The sequence below is a fragment of the Pollicipes pollicipes genome, unplaced genomic scaffold (genome assembly GCF_011947565.3).
Source record: "Pollicipes pollicipes isolate AB1234 unplaced genomic scaffold, Ppol_2.1 Scaffold_3087;HRSCAF=3621_pilon_pilon_pilon, whole genome shotgun sequence".
NCBI classification, from domain to species: Eukaryota; Metazoa; Arthropoda; class Thecostraca; order Pollicipedomorpha; family Pollicipedidae; genus Pollicipes; species Pollicipes pollicipes.
In genome coordinates this window covers 17,254,943-17,276,868 of record NW_023596225.1, presented here as the reverse complement: position 1 = coordinate 17,276,868, position 21,926 = coordinate 17,254,943, and the positions used below count along the sequence as shown (strand labels likewise).

The following is a 21,926-nucleotide window of genomic DNA, read 5'->3' as shown; positions in this document are numbered from 1 at the left end:
TCCAACTGCCCGTCGTGGTTGGCAGCGATAAACAACAGGAGACGGCCTGGGGAGGCAGGAGCTAAGATGGCATTTTGGCTTTTAACATTTGGCTGGTGGCTTCCTAATTGCTTTTTGGCAAATGCCTGAAATGGCTATTGCATAAGCACATGGACGGGTTGAGATGGTTCGACCTAATACGGGCTCCAAGGCCCGTAGATTGTTTCACTGTATACCGGAACAATGACAAATAAGCTGATTTTGGCATCTTCCCAAACTCGGACGTCCCCAAAAGCTCCGGCCCTCTGCATTCAGCAGAAATGCAGGCGGCTTCAGCCATAGCACGCGCTCTTGGCCGGTGCGAGTCGGAAGAGCGCATCGAAACGCCACCGCAGCGACTGGTGACGTCACCTCACCTGCGTGGCGATGTAGGCCGGATTTCTGGGGTCGTGGTCGGTGATGGTACTGGCATTGATGAAGTCGCCGCCGGTAGCGTTGGTGACGGCGTTGAGCGTGACACGCGAGTGGTCGTACGGCAGCACGGCCGGGAAGCGGTTCTTCTTGCAGTTGGCCGGCTGGACGGCCACGGTGCGGGCTGAAGGCTCGGCCTCGTACGCGCACAGCGCGCGCCACTCCTCCTCCAGCTTGTCCTTCTTTTTCAGGTGGTCTTCCATGTACGACTGCGGAGAACGATCGGATTCGAGTGGTGCGGAGCGGTTGTGGCGAAGCCTGCTGTCACGTCACATTGGCGCATAGGGTCGCAACACGTCAGCACAACAACATCTGCCAGGCACAGGCTATGCCGTCGACGGGTTTTTTGTTAGACTTCGGGTTAAATTGTGTCTTATGTCTTATTTGCATTACTTTATTTTCTATTTCAAGAATCGGCCTAACGTACTTGTAATGATAGATACTTTGCCCTGCAAGTTTCATGACCATACAGATTCTGGGAGAGCGACAATTAGGGTAAGGCTGCGACAACGCGCCAACTGCAATGGCTGCTCACCAGGACCATGTGGCCAGTTGATATGTCCATGTTCGACACCACTGGTTCCTCGCTCCTGAGAAAAGGAAGCGGAACATTCAGCTGGAAATGTGCGCTCCTGCCGCATGAGAAATGAGCAGTACGAGCGAGCTTCCTTACACACGCAGGGCCGAGAAATACCATTCATAAAATAACGCGTGCATGGTCGTAGGCTCAAACGTGCCGGCTTGAACAGCACCTAATGAGAATGGCGTTACGCGGGCGTGGTTATAACGCCCATTCGACCACATCCTCAAAAGGCCTAGTGATTGTATCAATCATGGATGTGAATCCGAGAGGCCTGGGGCGTCGTGCTAGTTACCAAGACTTGATCACAAGGTACTGCAACCCTCTAAAAGGAGGTGCTGGATCGAAAGGCGTTACGACTCGCCAGGACAACGTACTGGATCTCAAGATGTCGCTTCTTGCCAGGACAAGGCGCTAGCTCTCATGGTTCTTCCGCTAACCCGGATGAAGTTCTAAATCGGGCCAGACCCTGCCACACTTACGAGGACAGGGTGCTGGACCTCGCGACGTCAACACTCACCAGGACGAGGTGCTGGACCTCGAGGTGGGGCTGGCCGTGCCGTCCGACTCCTTGGAGAGGCTATGCACGCGCTGGGGCTTCTCGGGCGCGTCCGTCTTATCGGTGACACGCGCGGCCATGCGCGACCGACACAGCTCCTGCCGGTGCGTCGGCCGGCGTCAATGGCGGCCGGCGGTCGTCAGCGGCAGGCGCCGGGCACGGACGGCTATTACTGCACGGCGGGGCGCGTCGGCGGGCGGCGCGCGGCGCGGGCAGCGCACGGCCCGCGTCGGGGGCTGGCGAGAGGCTAGACAGGGACGGCGATCAGAGGCAGGGGAGATAATGGACAGGGACCGCGATCGGAGACAGGGAGAGGCTGGACAGGGACCGCGATCGAAAACAGGGAGGGGCTGGACAGGGACGGGATCAGGGACAAGCAGGCGCTAGGCGGGGAACACGACCGCAGGCGGAGAGAAGTGAGACTGGGAAACCGGCCGGATCGCGTGGACTCTCTCCCACTGCCTTGTGCATCACGACAGCTGGGGCGGCAAGTCCCACCCAGCTGGTGGCGCGCTCCTGTGCCACAGGCGGCGCGGCGCCGGCCCCTACAGTTCGCTGTTTGGCGGCCGAGTTCACAGGTGCGATCCTAGGGTCAACAGGTGTTCGGCGGGAGCGACCCACAATGGGGATCGGGAGAGCGCGAGCGACCATCGGTGGCATACGCTCGAGTCCAAACACGACGAGGGTCCGCACTGATGTCTTGCACGACCGCCGGCTGTGCCGGTAAAGAAGACGAGGTGAGGTAAACAGGAAAGCCGATTTTAATGGACAAGGGTGTAGTTTCCTTTTCAGCTGGGGGTGGGGGGGGGGGCTCCACTCCCTCAACTTAGAGAAAAAAGCGAGCAAAATCCTCGGAATAGGGGAAACCCCTCTACTTTCCTGTATTTTTAAGGCAAGTTCAGCCATTTCCCTGTTCAGCCTCCCCAACGTATCTTGCGAACTATGCTTTTAGTAACGTATATGAAAACATCTCGCTTTCAACTAGCTCTGAGGGGCGAAATTGATATTAAATCGGTTTTACAACGGGTCAGATAAATACAAATGTCCGAAATGATGCCATAAATATCGCACGACGGCCGCATGCATGCAGATTCGTTGTTCACAGGTACCCAACCAAACTGTGCATCTGCCTTGTACACACCTCATCCCCACTCCGCAAAACACCAACATCATGGCACAAAATATCAACTCACCAACTGACTGCACGTCACCTCAGGCACACGCGGGCGACTCCATCGCGCCTCTTACCAGAACGACAGCGAGCCAGTGGCAGCCACACATGACGCCGACGAGCGCAGAGGCCCGGCGCGAGACGCCGCTGCCCGCCAGACGGTCACACTACCTTAGCGCGTGCCAGCCACATTTCGGCAGACTCGGGCGCACCGCAGGCGTCCAGGTGCCACATGTTGCCGCGGCCGCAGCCGGCCGAGCGACGCCTCCGCCGACGTGTGGCTGCGACGGCCCGGACCAACGGCGGCAGGGGCGCGTCCAGCGAGCGCACTCGGGGCGGCCGGCAGGGGCGTGGCCGGGGTCGCGCGTAACGGATAGGAATGACTCCGGGGACTAGCTCGATGCTGAAGGCGGGACTCGCTCAAGTGTCCCACTTACGGTAGTCAACAGGAGCTATACTTGGGACCGCACTAGGAAGAACCGGCAGGGGCGTTCGTAGATATCGCCATTCGGGTCCCCATTGAGGCAGTTACATGGATAGCGCTTGGGTCTTAGGTGTAAAAGGTATTCTAAGGAATCGCACTTGGGCCAGCCGGCGGGAAGGGGATGTCCAGAGATCGTACTTCGTTGGCCGACAAGGGCGCTTCCTCCGCTCGCATGTGGCACGGGCAGTGGCGACCTACGGCAAGCAACGTGCGGTGGGGGCGATTCCGTGAATCCGATCGGCAATCAAGCGCCAGGAGTCAAGCTATCATGAAAGCATTATTATGAAAACGGACACTGGAGATACCAACAACCACACGCATACACCCGGACGCAATATTGGCTGTCGCCACGCCACAGGTGGACTGCCACGCCGACCAGAGCTGCCTGGCCATTACGCTATGTTCAATGAGCATTCCAATCATCGGTGGTATAAACCCAGGCGGACCTATGCCCGGCTCGACGTGGCGAAAGGTGCACGCACTCGACGCAGTGAGTTCGGATGCCCCGACGAACAAATATTAAATCCAGGCCCACGAGGCAGCCAATGATCCGTTTTCCTATTCCACAGGCTGGTAGGCGAACCACGCTGTCCGCTGTCCTCCCCTCCCCCTCCCTCACCGAACCGCCTAAGCGCGCCCCTGGCCCGGCCGGGGTGAGCCGCGACACGCGTCGGGCGGGTGTGACGCGCACGACGTCACCTGAGACGACTTCCGATTGGCCTCCGAGAGCGGATCGATCGGGTTCCCGGCAGGACCGTCCGCCGGGGGGAGCAGGAGTGGGCGGCCGGGCGGGAGAAGTGGGAGGCGAGACGGCAGGTGAGGAGGCGAGCATCACTCTCAGCACGGTCCAGCTTTCAGTGCGCGGAAGTGGCTCGCACGGAGTCGGAGCTCTTGCTCACGGGCGGAGTTCGGGCATGGGCGGAGGGCAGTTGGCAAGCGCTGCGTAGCATGGGCGGAGGGCAGTTGGTAAGCACTGCGGGGCATGGGCGGAGGGCAGTTGGTAAGCACTGCGTGGCATGGCCGGAGGGCACTTGGTAAGCACTGCGTGGCATGGGCGGAGGGCAGTTGGTAAGCACTGCGGAGAGACACGATCGGGTGTCCGGTTGTTGAAATGCGCGGGGTGGCTTATGGGACCATCTGCTTTCCGCGTGGAGCGCGAGGTGAGAGGAAAACCTGGTGTGCTTGTAATTTGCCTCAATGGTAACTTGCCCCTGATAACCACTGCGTTGTAACTTTTGCGTTGATGAAACCACCAAAGAACGGAAATCGGGCGCAGTTTAGTAAGTGGATGCTGAACATGGTTTGAATTGGAGAGCTCCCCAATCTCATTTCCTCACTCTCTCTTTCTCTCTCCACTTTGCAGCTCAGGGGCCGCAGTCTATCGCAAGGATTCAGGACCAGCAACTACCGGTAGGTAAGCCCATCAACGCAAGGATCATTTGGAGTATCAAGTGCGATAAAACACCCGGCATGACAGCGAGGTAGCACGATCGGTGCTGATAAATCGCTGGAGTGTGAGACGTCCCCTCGCCCACACCACAGCAGGAGGCGGACCCGCCGGTCTAGAGTCTACAAAACGTCAAATTGTGAGAGAATCGGCGCCATGAGCCCGCCAGAACGCCACGTCGAGAAGCTCTCTGGTGAGTCGCCGTTCAACACAAGGCAACGCGCGCGCCGCGAGCTGGCCACGGTCAGCGGCAGCAGCTGACCGTGGCGTTCATAACCGGCAGCGCCGCCGCGTCCGCGTCATATTAACCCACAGCGCCGGGGCGCAATCGCACAAATAAATCCCGCTCGACGCGGATGACAGCCTGACAAAGCCGCGCGCTGAAAGGAGCCGCATCGTGGCGCCGCCGGGGCAGCCGAGCGCGCCGGCAGCCGAGCCGGGGCGGGACGGAACGCGCCCGGCGCGTGCTGTCGATACCTGGCGATGGCGGCGGCCGTCCCGGCGCGCGGATCTCCGCCGCAGCCGCCGGCCGAGGGGAGCCGGCGGATTATCCGCCCCCGCCGGGCGGGAGCGCGGCCGCGCGCTCGCAGCGCCTGCACGCGGCGCGCAGGTTTGTGGCGGACGCGGACGCGGCCGGCCAGTCAATACGCCTTAGCGGGCTGGCTGGCTGGCTTATCGCCATTAGACGCGCACGAAGATTAGTGAGGCGCTCGCTCGCGTACGGCGAACCTGTCCTGGGGAGGCTCAGACGGCCTAGCGGGGTCTTTTCGTTGCGCGTTGCCAAGCGGGCGGAGCTGCCGGTTGGCCTTTTTCGCGCCGCAGCGTGCACCTGACATGTAAATCGTTCGTCCGTATCTCTGCGTTTGAAAGTTGTGCGTTGGTCCTTTGCCCACGATGATGTATTTCAATTCGTTTTCTGCCTACACAGTGACGACAATATTGACCATGCACGCACCCAGGTACGCGATGGTCTGTGGGGGTCGTGAAGCAAGATCCGTGTTGAATCCACACGGCGCCAGCAATCTGCGAGCCCGCCTCCACGCGGGCGGTTGGCTCACCTGGTAATCCTTGCTGGCCTCGGTGTCCGGGTTGGCCAGGCCTTTCAGCTTGTCACGTGACCGGACATAACGCCGCGCGAGGAAGACGGCCAGCACGACCAGCACGGTGGCCGCCACCAGCACACCCAGCACGATGCTGAGCGTCTGCACGAACACGGTGCTGCTGTCCGCCTGCACCAGCACGGAGGATGACTGGGACGTCTGCAACAGCAGGCGGCCGATTAGACCACAACAGAAGACGGCTCGGGCATTTGAAACCGGACTGAAATAGGGAACGACTCGGACGTCTGAGAGAGCACGGGAAACGACTCTGGGCACTAAAACAGCATGACGTTTCGTGGCATCAGCACAGACGACGACCGGAAGGCCTGAAATAGCACAGGAGGTGGCTCGGAAGCCTGCCATAATGTCAAATGTCTAGAAAAATAATCAACTCTCTCGCGCCCGTTTGCGTGCGTTTATTACAAATGGATGTACCGCAATGGCCTGCAAAACCACTGTTACACAACGGGGCGGGCACCGCTTGGCTCGTTAAGGTCTAGTCCTGGTACATTTTGGATAGATAAGGTCTTTTTTGTCATTTAAAGTTACATGAGTTAGATGAGGTTCAAACAAATTGCTCCAGGACTCTATTAATTGTTAGAAAGTGACGTATATATATATATATATATATATATATATATATATATATATATATATATATATATATATATATAAGTGAGGCGTTAGTTTCGTTGCCAGAATGTCTCGATCAGCGGTTTTGCCACGCTCCCGTTTTCGTCCCGCTGTGGCTCGAGGTCCGTCGTTTATATGCAAGGATCCGATGCTGCTGGCATCAATTTGCTAGCAACGTTACAAGTCAACAATTATCAGAATGTTACAAGCCAACAACTATCACAATGTTATAAGAGAACACTTACGGCAACGTTAACAGCCAATGCTTCTCAAAGCGTTACAACCCAACAATTCCGCAACGTCACAAGCAAGCAATTATCGCAGCGTTACAAGCCAACAACTATAACAGTCAGCCTAGCCAAATTAACTTTAATGGCGACCAGTACGTGTCGGATGTTCAGTCGTGGACATGGGCCATCTTGTTCATTTCAAGGTACGTTTCATTGCCTCATTGTTATCGATTATCGTGCCTAGTTACGCTGAATAAAGCAGCACGGAAAATAGAAAATACGTTTTCGCGCACAAAGCAACGCTCCACTTCCCCGAAAAAAGTGAGGCCAGCTAACTTCTGTTTCTGGGACCTTCCGCTCCTTGCATTAATCGCCGCTACTGTTCGCACCTGCGCAGTTGTGGGAAACGTCCCATAGCTGCGTAACATTTGCATCACAACGAGTTAATTTTAGTTTTGAAGATGCTTGTTAAATACAGTGTAGACGTAAAAAACAAGCATGAAAGCGAAATCAGCTGGTAGAGAGATGCTGCCAGAGACCATAGGATTGCGAGCACGCCCCAGGAGTATAAACCATCGATATATACTGGTAATGTGCATTGCGCAGAGTGAGGGAGCGCCCCGCTGTCTGTGTCACTCAGGCAGTTGTCTCATACATCTTATGTCTCAGCCCCCAGACGACAAACAATACAACTATATGTGAACCAGACGCTTTCGTTTCACGCACTTTATCCCGTAACCTGTATTTTGGCCCCTAATGGAGTGGTGACATGGCGGAGTGTGTTTTTTTGTGGCGCTTTCACGATTTTGAACTTGCGATCTGTCATTCTGCTGTTATCTAGTGTTTCTGCTGTTTTGATTGGTGCTTGATTGCCGTATAAAATGTGTTGAAGGATAATTACTTCGTGGGGATTTACAGAAGGACCAGCGTTGGCGCTGTGCTTTAACATTGAGCGAGTGGTCGGAAAACTGCCGCAGGGTATGCTGTCACAACTCGACTATTGGGGCTTGCCACAGTGTGTGACAAGTGCACGATATGTCACAGACTCAGTGGCTATTCATGGTGTTTCATAACCTGATCAATAATGGCCATGCCTTTAATACCAGTGCATGAATTTAAAGATAAAAAAGCAGGGACGAATATTGGAAGTAGAAATAAAAATTCCAACCATGAACGTGACAAATTATCTCGAATATATGAACTTAATGTACGTATCAATGGAATATAGCTAGACCGACCAGGCCAAGGTCATTTTGCCGGTGCGTAACAGTAAGCCCCTCCTTTCTAAGCGACGTGGGATTCGGCCCGCGCTTAGCCGGAGAAGTTGGCTTCCGCGGCTGTTCACTGCTTTCCGACCACAGTTCAACATCAAACGCTTGCAAAAACACTATATTTACACTACCTGTGTATCTATCAGTTTGACATACTTTGAGCAGATCTCAAGTTTTGATATGTTTAAGTCAGTGACCTAGGTCAGGTCAAAGAGTTCGACTTCTAAAAAAATTGATCACGCATAACTTTTTTGTGCGCTATTTGCCGTTGTTCAAATGTACCCTAATCATAGAACATTATAGTACCTACAGTTTGCATATTTCATATTTATTCAAAACAGAGGGTTCAATGACCTGAGGTGAGATGAATTCTTGCATTTTTTCGTAAATGATGCAGATTTGTGCGCATTCTTGGGTAGTTTTGGTGTTTGTATGTGAGGAAAAACTAGTAACTCAATGTTCGGCTCACACATGACCACAGAGCACATAACATTGGCCGAGGTCATGATCTACCTCTATGAATGCCTTCCACCGAGGACATGCTGAACTCAAAATAAGCAGTATTGGTGCGTAATTTTGGCGCGGAATTCCAATATCAAACTGAGAACATGTTGCGATATCAATGATATACATAGAGGTCACAATAGGTCACATGATGACATTTAAGGCCATGTGAGGTCATCCAATGTCAATGACCTATGTCGTCAGTAGCGGCGAGACTAGATGAATGAGTGCGACGCTTGTAGCGACCTCTACATCGTGTTTGTGAAGCTGATAAAGATAATGTCATGTACCAACGTGCCTGCCTTCAATTAAAAAAAATATATCTTGCAAAGCGTCGAAGGGACCATGCATAATGCACACAAGAGTTACGCGATCTTAAGTACCTGTAGATGCATAACGCGTTATTTCTGACCACAGGGAAGCATCGTGATGATCACTTAGATCCGGTTAGCAGTTCATTTTTTTCAATTCGATGGTTATCTATTTGACCCAAGTTGACCTCACTACTGATGTCTATGGCAGCCTAACAGGACTTTTTTGTTTCTAGGATACTTTAACAGCTGGATACAATGATACAGCTGCACCTAATACATTAAACTTAGTCAGGAGCACATTGTGAAAGACAAAAAGCATCGTTCTTGTAGCCTACTGGTAGATCAATTTTAAGCAAATTCTGAATGTTGAATTTTGACCTGACCTTACCTAACCATTGTGGGGAGCAAAAATGGTTGAGATGGACTTCCCACAGTCTTAAAACTTACGTCTGTGCACTCAGTATCCGTCTTGACGCGTTAGCATATGTTTCGAATCCCGAACAGCCCTTTTTTCCTTTCTTGACCCCTGTTGCCATCAGATTTGACCCAACTACGATATGTATGCATTTTTCATGATTTGACGAGACATTTACAGCGGCATCTTTGTTTTTCTCCTGCGACGTCCGGAAGCGGAAGATCCCTTGTGGGGGAGGGGGGGGGGGAGAGAAGTCAACTTCCCTCCCGGCCAAGCCCGATTGTCTCAGACCCCAGCCGGGCGCAGGTTAAATACTTTGTTTTTATCATGATGTTATCTCCAATCTGAAGACTTTAGGCAGCAATCGATAATACTGGCTAATTTCATCAGAGGATTGTAAAGCGCACATTTGTCACGTAAATAATGATACCAGTCAAGCAGTCCCAATATTGCTCGACAGGCATTGCGCAAAGGCACACGCACACTCCAGTGTGCGCAGCAATAGTCGTTTAGCTTCGTAAATGCTCACATCACGATAACATCACGGATCACACCACGATAACACAAAATACACACGCCACTTCAGTGCAAGTTGATGTCAGGTTCAAGTCAGGCAGGCTCGCTGAACTTAAAAATTTGCCTTAAATACTTATGAGATATGTTAACTTCTTACCGCAAATGGATGGCGTCAATCCTTTAAACGCGACATTTATAAGCTGAACCAACCACTCTATGAGTGGTACGAGCTGAGCTCGTATAGCATGACTCGACGTTGAAAACCATAAATTATGGGAGCCCGGGCGATATGGCAGGTGTCGCCGCCGTCACGCTGTCTCTTCACTAAATTGCCACAATTTTAACGTTTTACGTTTGAAAAATGCTAGTTCCAGCTTCGCACACAGATGCTTACCCTGAGCCTTTCTCGGCATTCTCAACTCATGACACACACTCGAGCCACCCGATACGCTACATTCATGAGCATTGGAAGTACTCCCCAGTTGGTACCGAGAAAGGGAGGGGGATGAAAAAAATAATTGTTCTTTTTTCTTGTTCTTCCTTTTTGGTTCTTTCTTTTTTGTTATTCCCACTTTGTCAGAAAGATGGGAGGAGGGCTCAGCCTCGTGACCCCAAGGATCCGCGCCTCTTGTTCTTCAAAACAATCAAAGGCAAAGAAACTGCTAATTACTGGCGATCGAAGCCAAAATAATCATACACCTCTGCACTGGTCAAGTCAAAACTCTGCAACCTAATCCAGCATCAGTTATATCTCCTTGGCTGTGTCAAATTGATTATTCGACTGAGATCGACAAGTGCATGGGCCTACCTGAAGCGCCTATGAATATGCTGCAGAATATCTCAGGGATAACCTTTAGGTTCAAGTGGACATGGTTTAATGTATTCTCTCCTATCCATTTCATTCCTTCTTCTCACACACGCCTCCACGTGTTATTTCTTACCAGCTTTTTGATAGCCAGTCATTTTGGATACATCAGCGGCTAATTGCTCAACGTAATTTCAAATCGTTTTCTCCCTAACAAGTTACCAGCTGCCCTCTCCCCTCCCTAACCTCAAGCTCACTCACACTCCAAACTGATGTCTAGCCAAACATCATCTAAAAATGATTCCGTCGAGTAGCCTCAAACGCTGCCGCCGATTGTGTCCTCACCGCCCCGCCACGCGAGGGACTCATTTCAATCTCGACGCCGCCACCGGCTCGTTTGGCCTTAAAGGCGATCCAGATTGGGTGCCTGTTTTGTCAACATCTCCGCCCGTGGGGGCGGTTGGTCCCCTCCGTGTTCGCGAGCTCCCCCGCGCCTTCTCCACCGGGCCGGTAAACAGAGGCCCGTCTGTGCGGCTAATCGGAGCACAGCTTTATGTCTGTCCAACGCCCTGGAAACGGGTCGACAATCCCAGGCCTGAGTAAGCCCGCTGCGAGAGCCGGATCAGCGGCGGGGAGCGCGGCGCTGGGTATCTCCCTGCTAAGCCCCTTCCCCTCCCTCATTCGGCGAAGCTACGCCCCTAATGGATGGGACCCGACAAGTCCGTGCATTGCACTCAGTTGCTCCTGTTCCAACAATAAGCAATCATCAGCGTTTGAGTTTTGAGTCGTTTAACTGTTTAGAAGCCACCGCCTCACCGTGCCAGCAGAAAAGGCCCGCCAACAGCGCGCGGCCTGCCGAACAGATGTGAGGAAGTCACGGGCAAAGTGGAAGGCTCCCTAGCGATCAGTTTACCCTGCAGGTGGACATGTAAGGTCCCAAGAAATAGCGTAGGGCCTCTGGACGGCGTAATAAGCTTTCGAATCGCTCAATCATTACTCTCTCAATCAGTTACGAAAATTTGTGTCAGCTCGTGAGCCCTTCACTTTTGCTTGCGACTGTTCTCGGTCGCTTGGAAGCGCAAATACGTAAGCTCCGTTCCCCTTCGTGATAAAAACTGCGTCTGTTCGGCCAGCGACGAGACCTTTCGGAGCCACTAGGCCGCTTCGGGACCCAGGGGCAGCCATGGTCCCGTGCCCCACCCCTCTGGATCCGCCCCTGGTGCGGCCACATTTCACCAGTTCCAAATAATGTGTACACCGGTTCATATTAAGAGCGCCTGTTCATCAGTCAGTCTGTCTGCCTCTCTGTGTACATTCTTAACCAGATGTCCAACACAGACGGCGGCACGGATTTACATGGTATCTTCACATAATACAGGTTCAAGCTTCGTGACAATCCACATCAGTTCGCTACCGTCCGATGCCGGTGTCGGCTACCAGTAAACAGAGCGCGCGAGAGCAAGCGCATTTAGGCAATTGGTAGGGAACCGCCTCGAAATATGTGGGAAAAATAAGTTGCGCGAAAGCCAAGTCGTCGAGGCATACCGCAAAGTTCGAGCAGCGAAGAACAGGACGCCGCCAGACGCAAGGGAATGCCAAATGACGTAGGCAACGGACGCTTAGAAAATCCCAAAAGCAAGATACGCTGCGTACCACTGAAATGCGAATCAACGTGCCATGTGGCTGGATGCGGTGCTGCGCCAGTGCCAACGGCATCAGTTCGTGCAGCGAAACAAATGGTAGCCAGTCAAAAACTAAATTACATATGTTCGGTATCCTGGCCCAATTGGTGCAATAATTCAAAGAGCACAATTCCTGAGCATCGTGGTTCTTGCTGCTATAGAACGGATGAGCCTCAGTAATCAGTGGCTTCAATGATATTAGCTTCTCGAAAACGTTCCGGCCGGCTGGACGGGGATGGTTGGATCCCTCAATAAAAATATTCCAGTTCAACTAAAACTCGCTTGGCCTGCAGTCTCCTTCACGCTTGTCTCTGTTATCTAGTGAATAATATTGGTCGGTGGGTGTCAAGACTCGAAATGAATAAACAGGACCGCGATTAATGTTGTCAAGAAACCGCGTGGGGCTGGAGGCTGTCGCAATGCAAACTTACATGAACACCTTATTTCTAGAAATAAACGTGTTCACAAAATCTCATCGCGCAATTGTGCAGCTGAGAAAACTCCATATGGTAAGTGAGCGTGCCTTTCAAGGCTTAAAAGTGTGCGAGAAGCCCCAGATAAACAGACGATCCGACCTTTTCAGCGAACAGTGGAGGAGCATCAACGCAGCCTGATGCCCTGGGGGCGAATGTCGCTGGCAAAGTTGACTGGACCACAGACTTGTAACATTTGAGGACGGTTGTCCTGTGACTGTCCAGCTGGCGCTGCGCGACGAGTGGTGAGAATGAGGGTTCCCGCCCAACGGCTGTCAACGCACCTCAGCCTGCAACATGCCTGCGATAGACCGATGTGCTTGTTCGTCCGCGGGTATCGAATGGGAGGTATGTTTCAGCAGTATATTGATTCATGGGGCTCTATTTTGTGAATGACATAAATTTGTCTCGAAATAGACTGGCATTGCAACAAGGCCAATCTCATTTATCCAAAGGGGAATACTTTTACAAATGATTCAGGGGCGAATGGGATCGGCTGAAGAGGAAGGCCTACAAAGCGATCGATCCGGGGTTCTAAATCTTACCAACACACCCAAGAATAGAGCACCATCATCAACATATCCGCCCACATACGAGCCTTGGCCAATATCAGCTGTGAGCCGACAATGATAACGGGAATGATAGCACGGAGCGCCACCGACTGTGCGCGGCTCTCGACGGGTAAATCGGTCGGGCCCGGCCCGCCACACAGAGCGGTGGTGCGGCACAATCTACCCTCCGTCGCCACTCCGCCGTCGTCCGCAGCGCCTGTGCCAGCATGGGGCTCGGTGAAGACAGATCATACATTGCAACAGTGACAGGCCGGGCGGCGGCGAACAGATGTCCACACTCACCGCATGTCGCTCCACTACCCAACGCCCGAGCCGCCAGAACGGAATCGCTCCAGTGCGACGCCCGGCAGCGCTCACAACCTAATATGCGCCGCGATTCAGCGGCAGTAGCCATGGCGACGAAGTATCACAGACTCTGATTGGCAAACTGCCGTTTGACACCGCCCCTCTGCACCAGCCGGCTGTATCTGTAAGCCGTTGCCAAGGCAACCATCAAGTCCGTGCATCAATGCGACGCGACAAGCGGTTGATCAATAAGCGCGGAGCAAATCTTGGAAATGGGAGCGTGGGGGCAATGGGAGCTTTCTCCATGGGCTCTGCACTAGGCTGGCGCGGGGGAGGGGCTCAATGGGCACTGCCAGTCAGACAAAACTCTGTATTGCTTAAAGCCTTCGTGGAGACTTAATGCGTTTTAGTTCCGCATAATACGTCGCGGGACGGCGCACCGAAGATGGTTTAACCTGCCTTCAAATGCGCTAAAAGCGAGTTTCTCCGGGTGATGGCCACTTTCTTCTCAACGTTTGAGGGGGGGGGGGGGGGTAGGGAGATAAGGCCTCATCTGGAGTGAAAACTACACCCCTGAGCCCCCGAAAATTCCTTTAACTTTTGAGCCGTGGTCGAGTCCCTGCTCGTCGCCTCTCTCTTATCGTTTCCGGTGGGGTCTTTCTCCTCTTTTCTTTTCCTTCATTTTGATATCCTCTTCTGCCTATGCCGACTAGGCTCAGGGTCGTTGCCCGTATTCGATTACGCTGTGTGCAAACCGCGACCGAGCGTCATGGGTTGTAGTGACCCGGTCTCCGCCGCAGGCTAGGCCGACAAATATGCCACGTTGGACTAAGTAAAATCATCGGAGCATAGAACTGGGAGAAAAGATGCCCTCAAAAACTTCGACAGGGAGAGAATGACCGACGCTCTGAATGCGTCCTGGATCCGATGGATATGACACGACAGGGGAGTGGGACTGCGCAAGTGTCACCCTGTAAGTTGACACCTAAGCGTGTACGTCAGCATGCGGGACTCTATCGGATTGCAAGCCCTATTTTAGTACAATGTCCTCAAATTTGCCTTTGACTGACTTTTTAATTTGCCTTTTATTGAAAAAAATGACATCCCCGGCACGCTTCCACTGGACTGCCGGCGAACCACTTTCTCTTCAGTACCTACAGTTTGTTGTAATATATTTTCGTAACAGACCGCAGCAGAGCGCACACGACCTCACCTCAAAGAATACACGCTGTGATTGTTATTCGAACCAGACAATCCAGCGGAGTCCACAAATACTGAGGCTTTTACTTGTGAGACAAAGTCCAATCTCACCAGGAACGCAAAACCCCAACTGCAAAGCCTTGAAGTGACATAGTTGGATCATTTCAAACATGTGTTCCGTAATTGACTATCGGCCCAGCGCACTTATGTGTGGCGGCCATACTGTAGGCAAGCTACGTAGTGTTTTTGCAGCTTTCGCCGGCTGTGCTAGGCTCTAAATGCAATCAACATAACTCCCTCGCGTTATGTACCGCCCAATCATTTGGGATTTTGTGCAAAATGATTTTGTTTTGCATTTGTCCATGCACAGACATCGATGCGCTCGATAAATTTGTTGTTTGTTATTATCGATACATTATTTGATCGATGCATTTGTTGAGCGTTTTGTGACAGTCTTCGAACATCGCGCACTCTTTTCGGCGTCTTTCTCCCATCTTGGGAAAGCTTATGTGGCACTGGGGTGCCGACTGATGTGAGACAGCTCTGGTCTTTATACCCGGTCTTAGCCCAGGTGTGTGCACACCTATCTATCTATCTATGTGCACAGGTGTCTTTGTATTCTTTTGTGTGGACCATTTGCTCCCGCCCCCTCCAATATCCGGGCTGTCCCTCCACGCGGTGAATTTGTCTTCCCCCTACGCCAATTTTCTGAGGCCTTAGCACAAGCAGAACATGACGACTGAGAACTCAAAACCATATCGACATTGAAGGTTTATAATAATTGTTTCACATGTAAAAGGAGCACAGCGAATTAAGTCTGCGATGTCTTATTCACTCGAGTGCAGCTGGTTGGCTAGTCATATTTTACGAGTAAAGCATTCGTAGAGCATTTTCTATTTTTGCTGCAAGCTGCATGTCTTTTAAGTACATGGGGCATATGCTTTGCCGGCTCTGGTCTAGTTTTATGTTATTACCTGAATGTGTTGCCATTATTTAACTATGCTTCGGGTCCTGCGGGCTGACTCCAGTCTCGTCATTCTACCTCGATGACTTGACAGGTGATTAAAATGAAGCAATGGAATATTAGCTTCTAAAAACGCTAGCCGCCTACGCTCGGAAGAACCCATGAAATGTATTGATCTCTACTTCGACGTGAATATTCAATAACTATGTTACGAAAACCGGGTGATCAACGCCAGTTGACTAAGCTGATAGCGGTAATCGCTTGACATTAGCCACCAAAACAACATTAGAGGGAAAGTGTCTAGTGTTTTCCATTTTCCAAATACACACCTGAGGGGGGTTTTGAAACTAATCTATGGCTACTTTTGTTGCTTACAGATGCGTTTGGGTCTTGCAAGAGTTTCTGCTTATTTCATTTAATCGATCGCGTCGATGGCTGTGCCTGAATAAATACAATGCTTAAAAGTGAACCAATCAGCGGACATGAAAGGACGAATGCACTGGCTCATGCGTGGCGAGGAGCCGCGCGCTAGTGACGTGGCCATTATCTCGCTTGCTACGGTCTCGTGCGTATAGAGAGAGCGCTGGCGGTATAGAACGGTACACACTTTAATATCCCTTACGTAATCCGAGACGGAAAAGTATGATACCCTGAACATGCCTGGTGTACTAGCGACATCGCAGCAAAAATGTCAGCGCATGTTGCCTTGTTATTTCAAACGCTGAGTTCGGTGCACGTGCATTCGAAATCTGGTCATTAATATCAGAGTGTAGGGGTCTTAGCCGCCTATAGCCGCTGCCAAAACAACGTAAAACAATTACATTTTCATAGAGCCTAGTGCAGCCGATTGACACTAAGCAATACATGTGCCTCATCTTATTATGAAGTTGGCCAACATGAATTAACCGCGGTGCGTATCAACTGACCAGCCTTGCCAAACGGCCAGCCCTGTACACCTGCAGCCCTGAGCTGAATGTAAACAAAAAAAGAACGTAATGGCCGCCGCCATCGCTGTGTTCGCAAGCTGCTGTCAGTGCTGACAAGCGACATCCTCGAAAAGCCATTGGCTAGAGCTAACGATACCTTCTCAATGACGTCGATGTGCTTACCAGTGAATATTGATTGGGGGCCGCCCAATAACTTTGCTCTTCAAGACAAACGAAAAAAAATGGGGGCTGTGCCAATATCTCGTCAGTGGAGGCGAATTGGTAGAAGCCAACGACATCAACAATTTCAAATTGAAATTCCTTTTCATCCTACGCGCACAGTTAAATATTCCGACTTGACCAGGCACACTCCCCTTAACTGTATCGAGGATGCCTAACGCGAGTGTTGCGGAGCAGACTGCAACTCGCCTTGCAGTTACTGACAGGAATTTCCGTGGCAGCATATAAAAGTCGTGCTACCAATGTACAGCCTTCATTCCCGAGGCCGGACACGCCCAACAACGTCTGAAGCCACGTAAAATCGACTCTGTAAATTACCAAACTATGGTTTCAGTCATCGGTGCCCAACAAAATACAGATGATTGCCCGACGACAACCCTCGTGCCGAGCCACTGCAGCGACCATTATCTGGCCACATCCGCCTTGAACGTAAAACGCAGCAGAACAGCTGCAAAAAGAAAGAAAGAAAGAAATATAATGCACGACTATCGCCGAACGGCTACTAACCTTGCTCTTCTGGTTCAACTGCCAGGTTTGAACACTAGTTCGCCGTGCTATAGGTGCTAATCTGTTCCTACTATCAATCTGAAAATGAAGTGGGTGAATATCCGCCAAAACTGTCTTCTAAACTTACAAACTGATGTCCTAAAGCGTTCAAAAATACTTATTTCAGACACTTTATCATGCTCATCCGCCCGTTAATCGCCACCCAGTGTTGACCGCGGGGCGAACGCCGCGCCACCTACGGAGACTGCAACGCTGGGAGTAGGGACTTTTGGTGCGAAAACTTACGAGCGCACATGTTCAAAACTATGCCACATAATTGTATTCACTAATCGACTCTGACTGAAGGTTTAAAATCCCCGGACGAAGATGGGCTGGTCATATTAATGCAAATTGTTGACCACATTTCGTTATAAAGTCGGCATTTACTTAGTCCTCAATATCTCTGTAGGGTACACAACAAATCCTGATGAGGTCTCTGAGTGATATCGGTTTTATAAACAGGCCACTTAATCATTGTACAATCAGAAGCCGTAGTGGTGAATTTCTTGCAGTCATTTAATGCCCGCTCCCTTAAGTTTATAACTTCAGGATAGCAGCTGGCCTGTTCCCTTCTAGTTCAGAAGCTTACAACTAAAACACAGACGAAGAATGTCTGAAGTCTGAGGACACCTCTTAAAAGATAGGCATTTGTCCCTTAAAAAGCCACAGCATAGCGTAATGTTCAAACGGAATTTATGTAAGCAATTGTAGGGCGGAAATTCGCATAAAAGATGCTGGTCATGGCGAAATTTCGACGGACAGAAGCTCGACGCACAGAAATTCGTCGCGAACAGGTGTTGTGTCGGCCAAAACAACGTCGGGCTGTAGTTAACATAGTATGAAAGGTGGTCGAGGAAATAGAGAAAAAGGTAAAAAAGTCTTTCTTGGTTTAAACGTTTTTCTACAGCAAAATTTTTATCGCGGACAAATATTCGTCGTGCTACAGTTCGTTAAGGACAAGAACCGCTTAAGACAAAAACTTGTGAAAGACCAAAGTACGTTGCGCTAGAGTTCATATATGGCAAGAGTTTTGTCTGGGATAAAAGCTCTCTTGGGAAGAAATTTGTCAGACATAAAAATTACATGTAGCTTTGGTGAAGTGAACAAATATCTAACTTCTTGGGAGCTCACTGGGCACCGCTTGCCTAAACCGTGCATACGGAATTTAAACAATAGCCATAATAAACATATTTGTAATAAATGTCCTGTAAATGGTCGGTAGAGTTTGGCGTACTTGGTATATCATTCTAGAGTGGCCCGCATACTAACCTTACCATGCATGACAAAAAATTAGGTTATCTGGAATATCGAAACGCCTTGGTAAGGTATCTAACTTAAAAATCTATGGCAGCCTGCCAAGTGCAAATTTAGCAGCATTGGTGATGAATAGCCTGGGGGCACAAAAACCTCTTTGATTAATTTAGTACCAGTTAGTTTGACTTTCGTGCACATCTTCGTCTTCTTCCCCAAGACGTAATGCCCACATCAAGACTGGCAGCTTTGAACATAAAATTGATCAGCCGCTATTTGTTGCAAGCAAACAAAAATGTTCTAGCTTTGCAATGACGATTCGTGAATGTCAAGCGACTTAATTTCTCATTTCGAAATCGGTATGCATCATTGGATTCATTAGCGGAATCAAGTGCAAGAAAAAAAGAGTCTCGAATCGGAGTTGGTAGTCGATTCCAGATTGAGAACACTAGCTTGAGTTGTTATCGGAGAAGGTATCGAGTCGAAATACATTTCAAAAACACACACTGGAATCGAAATCGATTCCACTGGGCTACAATCCAGCACAAGTATATCCCCGGGACGAACTTATACATTGCCAAGTTTACATTGTGCACTAGTTTCATAAGTTCTGTTGTACTGGAAGTATTGCACTGGAAGGCTTCTCCCGACGTATAGGCTGAGCTCGTGGCTTACCCCGTCACCAACTCCTGCCGCCACAATCGTCACGCCAAGATCTTTCTCCAGTGATCCTCGCAGGCCCCCTGGAAACACAGACCGCTGTCAGAAAAACTGGTCGCCAGCATCCGCTCTCGCAGAAGCCTTCTGAATGATGAGTTTTAAAGCTCGGCGAAATCTCTGGGGCGGATTGTATGAAGATACATACGTAATACCTCCTCGAATTCTCATGCTGTTAGTGATAACGAATGTTGCGTTGTCTGTTTCCCGCAGTTTAATCACGTAATTTGTTTAACCTCTCGCTTGCGGTTGGGAAGGAGACATGTGTATATAATGCAAAACATTTGGCGACTGCTTGCCAAGGATTCGGGGTTGCGCGAACGTCGTTCCCAGATGTCGGGCGATACATGTTGTATCAGCTGTACATGGAACATATTGTATCAATAGCACAATGTACCGACAATATGTCACTGACTGGCTTGCTGCCAATGGTTAATGCCATCATATACTGACTTAATGTCATACAAAAAACAAAACGACATTCACATTATCTATGCCGACTGATGATTTCGACCTGAGCAACGGCAACTGACGTGACAGTGGTCGTAAAACAAACGCTGATTGATAAAGAGAAAAAAGTGTCGTGCAGCAAGCACGACGATTGTGAAATAGCACAGACGAGCAGATTTAATCTACATGTAGCGAAGCATTCAGCTTGTTGGCGATACAGCTTACGCTGTGATAAAAAAGAATACCATCACAGCTTCCCCCACGATGTGGTGCAATTCACCCCAGGGTGGGGCAAGTTCTCTCAGTTGAAAGGGGGTTATTCAGAAAACATTCGTTAAAGAACGAAAACGTTATCTCCAAATCTTTACCGCATCATGTGGATCTGAAGGTTGTAGGTGTTTGCAGATAGAATGCTATTAGTCTTATTCTCACGAGTTATGGTAGAGGGACCTCAGAGTAAAAACGGATACAACTCTCCTTACTCTCCCCTGGGGCTGCTTCAAATTCGATGTTTTGCCATCACAATGCCATGGCAAAAGAGGAACAGTGCAATGGAAGATGAGTTTTCCGATAGCTAGGATTAATAACTACTTTTATGTTATATACAGCGCGACATGACATAATGACAATGATGATGGTACGTTACAAAAAAAAACACTCAAGAAGTAAGTTGGTCGCCATAGTGAACAACAGGAAAATACCAGCCGAAAACATACCATGATATTTAATGATCCAAAGTAGAGAGTTAAATTTATGTCACGATATATGAGCGAAGGAATGGTAAAAATGTCTTAGCATTCGCCGTCATGCTGTTTATCGCAACCAGCCGCGTCATGCTGTTTGATAAACGACATTGCACGACATTCTCGATCGCGAAATTTCTGTTCAGAGTTGCCATGGTAAGAGCGCCGACGTGTCCTCACAGTAATGCTAGCGGTGGCATGCAACTGTATCTACAGGATAAATGTCTTACCTAGTGGGTGCATGCAGTGAAATCTGCACGAGCGTAGGCCGATACGCTACGTCCATACGATGCGTCGTGCTTAGGCCCACATCGTTTGAACATCAGGCCGGAGGGCCGCCCTGGTGCAATGTACAGGGCATCAGACTCGACGAACACAGCTCACCTATTTTGGCCGCCACTACTGATGAGTTGTAACCAACTGGGTTCGGTTTTACTTTAAACATCACTTGGTCGCCGACAACTCTGCAAAAAAGCGAAGCCCTCGTTATATGACAACGAAACTTCACTACCGCTCAAAATGTAATGTACCATGCTCAATAATGCAGCAGACGGCTGTAGACTAAGCCGCCACTACTGCAGCACACGACTGCAGCCTGACCTGCCACTACTGCAGCACACGACTGCAGCTAACCCGCCACTACTGCAGCACGACTGCAGCCTAACCCGCCACTACTGCAGCACACGACTGCAGCCTAACCCTCCACTACTGCAGTACACGATTGCAGCCTAACCCTCCACTACTGCAGCAAAAGATTGCAGCCTAACTCGCCACTACTGCGGCAGAAGGCTGCAACCCAACCCGCCACTACTGCAGCACACGACTGCAGCCTAACCCCCGGTCCCGCCTGCCCAGTTTCGAACATAAACGTAGACCCCGCTTACCCTGGACAAGGATGACATGTGCCTCACACCCTGACGCATATGGACGATATGACCGCTTAATGCAGAAAAGCACGATTTCGCACACGGGGAAGACCAGACGGCTGCACTCATGGTATCATATTATGATGACAGGCAGCAGTGGACGCAGCATCAGTACGCGGCACCTCAGAGGCAGTCCAATACTCCCAGCACGCACTGATCACAAGCCGCCAGTATTGGTCTATTTCTAACCTTCGCGCGGTACAGGGAACCGAAACATCAGCCAAATCACATTGCGCAGACAACATTCAAGAACATACCCTGCTTAAGCCTCAAGACCAGTCGTGTGTAATAACAGCGCTGAGCACTGCCACTACAGCCCGAACAAGACACAATAAGCAATTTAGTTTTAATAATTATTAAGTCCGACGAGAGCGGTCAGCGTTTCGTCACCGCACCAGACTCCTTGGGACTTTGGGGCCCTGGGACTTCTTTAAAGTCCCAGAGTTCATTTCAGGTATGGGCGATATTGGCG

The 21,926-nt window shown here is 50.5% G+C and overlaps 1 protein-coding gene across 1 annotated transcript in view; it reads left to right on the top strand.

Moving 5' to 3' along the window:
- IA-2 (tyrosine phosphatase IA-2) overlaps positions 1-21,926 on the top strand; it is a gene marked incomplete in the record, with an annotated part of 128,911 nt that overhangs the window by 104,841 nt on the left and 2,144 nt on the right.